A 6,000-nucleotide genomic window follows, 5' to 3' on the forward strand; every position below is an offset into this window, starting at 1 on the left:
CAATTTTATATGTTACTCATTAAACTAGATCCACGAGTGTCCTATCCGAGATAGATGTAATGTTCTTGGTAATATATGTATGTATCTCTTAACGTGAGTCACGGGATATATGGTACAGGGGGCAAGGGGAGAGAGCGAAATTCGCCGTCACGCGAGGTGATACACTTCCGAAGTAAGTACATATAGTATGTAGTGGTATGTAATCGGCTTCGGTGATATACATATCAGAGAATCTTCTTACTGTCGCATGTCGCCTCGGCTCCTTACGTTGCTTCTACTGCGCACGCGCCACATACAAACGTACCTCTAGCTCTACTAAAAGTCCATAAGATGAGTTTTAAACGCATGATTCGCGATCTGGAGGTATACCGCATACGATTCTCAATTTTTAATCAGACCATGCACAACTAACAATTACGAAAAAAATCATGAATATTCTACCCATCTACCTGATAGTACACATGACTCTTACTGCAAACAAAGCTGTTACATATAAAAGTCGCGAATTGAACTTAAATTTTCTGCGCCAAGTGATGGTTTATCTGTTCTATTTGTCATCGATAATAATGGAGTGCTTCATTCATGCTGATACAACTGCGATAAACATTTTTGCGGTATGTACAAAAGTACATATGACTGCATGCATGCAGGGCCGGCGCGAGGCAGATTCGCCTCAGAGAAATGTACTTTTTACGAGAAATTAAACTATATCAATAGTTTATTCCGAAAGACATATATATTAATATAATTACAGATTTTGTACTTTCAATGAATTTTTTGCCCCTTGAAAGCGAATTATGGATGTGAAAAAATATGACTTGCATTTCTTTAAGGTACCAATTAATATTCTAGAAGAACGGTGCGGCGTTACAAAGTTACAAATAATGTTAACTACGCCAGTAATCGTGGCTTCAGCTGAACGTAGTTTCTCTCGATTGAAACTAATAAAAAATTATCGTCGATCATCAATAAGCCAAGACCGATTTACATATTTGGCTATTCTTTCAATAGAAAGCGAAGTAGCAAAGTCAATCAATTTTGATGACGTAATCAAAGATTTTGCGGCGGAAAAGCGAGAAAAATTATGTAATATTTATCTTACAAAAAGTGTATGTAACATCCTTTGTACTTATAATAAATAATTCCTTCTTGTCAAATTTAAGTATAGGATTTGAATGTGTATTCTGGTCCCGAAAAGTTTTTGAACCGGGCCCCGCAAAAGGTCACGCCGGCCCTGACTGCATGCAACGTGTTAAAAATCCACCTATTCATGCCAACAGTGGGATCTATAAAAATCAAATCCCTTGAATTGCCTATCACATTATCTTCCTGTGGAATCACATTCGATGATTCGATATACGTATATGTATGTATATCGATACATGTAGTACGCGGTTGAGTACGGTGCTCGTACTCGGATAGCCGGATCAAATGGCGATAAGTGCCCCAAAACAAATTGATTTTTCGTCACGCCATTTGATAGGGCTCCTAGAAAACCCTTTGTTTTTCACAAGTTTCACATCGGTTTCGATGAGTAACGGTAAATTTAAAATAGCAAATATATTAGTGAAATTTAAACACATACTGTTACATTTACATTATCTTCAACCTACTAAACATATAATTGGGAAGAAAATACATTTCTATTTCATTGCAGTTTGTTACAATTCAGGTAAGTAATTTTCATTTTGCATAAAGATCCGCAGTCTATTAATTATGAATATGTATCTATTTCTTCTGTTCTGCTCTACAAACAATTACGAAAAAATTCATGAACATTCTATCTAGTAGCGCACATGACAGTGAATTATTTCTGAATTTTTGGTTGTAAAATCGATTCAAAAAATAATGCGGAAGCATAAACTTATAAATTGCCGCTTTACATTATTGAAGATTACCACTGGCAATGTTTTCAACTTACGCATTTCTTTTGAACGTCGATTTCACCGACCGTTAATACAGTGGTCGAAATTTCTATAAAGTCATCTTCTTTTTCATAGATATTTTAAAAATATCACCATTTTTGTCGATTTATCGTATCTGGTCTTGTGCCTTGTAGACACTCGGATAGAGGGACTGCGTACTTTAGACCGCTATGTTTACTATTTACGTTTGTTTTGATTTTTTTCCGTGTGGTGCAAAACACAAGTGCGAAGTTTCTATAAAGTCACTTAGTGTTTCTCTGTATTCAGAGCAGAGAACTACGGAAAACTGCGAATATTGTAAAAGTATTAGTTTTAGAACTCACAGAAATCCTGTTTGTTATAATTTGATTCACGTATATGAGAATGCCGAGAGGAAAAGTACTAATAAGTGAAGAAAAAGCATCAATCGATGCTTATGAAGATATGGGCTGCTCTAATCGCGCAATTGCTAAGAAAACTAATCGGTCATATACTGTGATTAATAATTGTATCAATTTACGTGAAAATTACGGAAAAAATCATCTTAAAAGTAGTAATAAAAAATAGTCAAAGAGACAACATTCAATATTAATGAGGTCTGCTGCTAAGGAAAGGAAAAATGCAGCACAACTTCGAGCTGAATTGGAGCTCCCAGTAACAACAAGACGTGTGCAACAACTTTTAAATTCTTCTGGACAAAAATACAACGTAAACCAGGCCTTAAAGAAGTACATAAACCGGCCCGTATTGATTTCGTAAATATGTAGACGCTATATGTATAATGTCTACGCCTACGCGGTATATAAGGTCCGCGCGGTCCAACAATTCAAAACAAAAAATGCGCGATCGAAAACGCGCAGTTTCCGCCGTGTCTGAACAACAGGTGTTGTTGGTCTGAATGGGCTCTAAATGTTCTAATCTAATTGTTGTCGTTGAGTTTGTTTCTATATATGTACATATAGACATTTTACACCGCTAAAAGGAATCTAATTTTTAATTTTTCGTCTTCTGGGTCGCTGCACCCTCAACTCTACAATTCAAAGATCATTTTAGAATATCATTCGTAATAGTTGCATGACAAGCCGTGACTCAGAGTATTTTACACCTCGAAAAAAGATATAATTTATAACATTTTGATTCCTGAGAGTTCCTGCAGGACTAGCCTAAGAGTTCAAAGATTATATTATACATATAGTAATACCGTTATATGTAGTAACTATGCATATACATATACATAGCTATAGCTATACCTGCTGATGCACCATGTGCCACGCACCTTTCGTCTGGTACCGGCGCGGCAGCCTGCAATGAAAAGGAAACGCGCCCACCAATTTTTAAAGATTGGTTTGACTTTGACTGAATAGAAACGGTCCGAGATTTGGGCGCATTGTGCCGGCTTGAACATGTGCGGTACTTCGCGCGTTAATGACGGTCTTGAATAGGGTACTAAACTTAAAGGAAAATAACATTATGGCAAAGAGAATCCTAATCTCGGCCGAGTTTCTGGTTCATGGAGTAGGATCTAATTTAATAGAGATAGGAGTATACCTATATACGTAGGTATACCTGGTGCACCTTTGTTTCGCGCACCTTTGACCTGGTACCGGCAGCCTGCAATAAAAAGGCGGCGGCACACCAGTTTTTCAAATTTATAGTTTTACCTGGTTTTACTGAATAGAAACGGTCCGAGTTTCGGAACCATTGTGCCGACTTCGGCATGTGCGGTACTTCGTTAATGACAGTCTTCAACAGGAAAATAAAGAAAGTCTGTTTAGCGCACAGGAAACGGATTTCTATGTGTGTATCAATTAATGCTGTTATCGTGGGGCTAACTCAGCCATTGCTGTGATTTTGATTCATTTTCAAGAACTCTTGAACTAAAACATACAGTGACTCACGAAAGTATTCGAACGCCCTTCAAAACAGTATAATTTTTTTTATAATTGTAACAAACGACCTGATTTTCTATAATCAATTAGAAGCACTGGTTTATGAAATGATATGCAAAGAAGATTTTCCAGAAAACTATAATTTACAAAGTTACATGCAAAAATAAAAAAGGCATTTTTTTAACTTTTTTATTAGGGCCATTAATGAAAATTTAAAATATATGTTTTGTAGATCTATGCATGTTAGTTATACACACGCTGAAAATTTCATCGAAATCGGTTGACGCAGGAACAAAACGACACGCATCGAAAGATATGTACGATTTTGTGGATTTTAAGCAGAAACTGATCAAAAATCGTGTAAAACTATACGATTTTCAACACTTGTAAACGCATGTAGCACGTGTCTATGTTAACCGATTTTGACGAAATTTTCAACATGTGTATAACTAACATAGATCTACAAAACATATATTTTAAATTTTCTTTAAGGGCCCTAATAAAAAAGTTAAAAAAATGACTTCTTTATTTTTGCACGTAACTTTGTAAATTATAATTTTTTGAAAAATCTTTTTTGCATATCATTTCATAATCCAGTGCTTCTAATTGATTATAAAAAATCAGGCCGTTTGTTACAATGATAAAAAAGTTATTCTGTTTTAAAGGCCGTTCGAATACTTTCGTGAGCCACTGTAGGTACATATGTATATTCAAAATATACACAATATTTAGTTAAACTGCCTATGGCTTATATGAACACGTTACAATACATATATTTGATAAAATTTGTACCGTCACTAACGCGGCGGCAATTTAGAATCTAATCTGATTATGGCAGAAATTCAATTTTAATTGCGGTTCATATTAGGTTAACAATTTTCCGATAATATTGGATTATTCATTGTACTTTCTCGAATACATACAGGATGTGCGATAACAGACGGAAGAAAATTGATATGGGATTCTTGATAATATGTATACATAAATTATAGTATGCAACAAAAATCGCCGAAGGCTAAATGGTGCCTTCTTTGCTAAACTCGGTTCCGTGAGTTCCGTCCGTTTGCTACAGCCGACAGCCACATGTCGATGGACTTTTATTGCACACCGCTCCGCTCCGCGCCTCTGAAGCAGCGGAAACGGGGAAAGTATCCTTTCTCTACTTTCAGGTCAATAGAACAAAAACCGGAGGATATCTACTTTGCTTTACAGGCCTTATTTGTTCGTGTGACAACCTATATAGATATTTTCTACGAGGCGAGGTCTCTTGACCTTCAACAAAAAGCATTGTAAAACATCTGGTCCGCAAGTGACCAGAAAAGCACGAATTTTCGTGTTGGTGCCAGGTAGAAACCATCCTAATTACTTTTTTTACAATCGCATCTGTGCTGCATGTTTCAACGTGATAAATTCACAGCGAGCAGGTAACCAATTTTTAAGAAAAATATGCGTGCACTGAAAAAAATGACTGAGAAAAAAATAAAATTTGCAAAGCATTCACCTTGTGATACGTATCACAATGGTACCATTTACATTGCATTACAAACATTTTTTTATTAGCAATTTGCAATTTTTGCAGACGAATTTTAAGAAAATGGCAAAATTCCACAGGTCTGAAATAAATAAAAATCATATTAAAATTTTGTCAAGAGAGAGTATTATACTCTGGCATTTTTTGACAATTTTTAGAAACCATAAATAAAGGAGATATTTAGGTGGCTACACATTTTCAGGTGGATCACCCTGCATATATATTCTCGATTATAATCATAATTTATTATCGAATAAAATCATTCGTATTTAATTGGATAGAATCTTAATGATCTTTCGGAATTCGTGTTTAATATAGTGTCGAATAAAATTAATCTGGATTAATAAATCTTCATAAACAAGATCTGTGTCTCTAATAAAATAACAAAGATGCATTAATAGCTTCGTACGGATATATTAATTTTACAGTAAACAGGATTTCAATAGTTAATTATTATAATTTAACGGATGATTGAATAAATGATGTATTGTATGTAATCATTCGTTGTTTATTAAATGCCTACTTCTGTTAATTGCGGTTATACAATACATCAGCTATATGAAAAATTTAATCGTTAATTGCAAGCGATGATCGTATATTTGAACAGTGTTTGTTAATTGTATTAAATATTGACCAAGTCGGATTTAAAATTACAGAGACGATCAATCGATTCCAT

This window comes from Lasioglossum baleicum, chromosome 6, assembly GCF_051020765.1.
Source record: "Lasioglossum baleicum chromosome 6, iyLasBale1, whole genome shotgun sequence".
NCBI lineage: Eukaryota > Metazoa > Arthropoda > Insecta > Hymenoptera > Halictidae > Lasioglossum > Lasioglossum baleicum.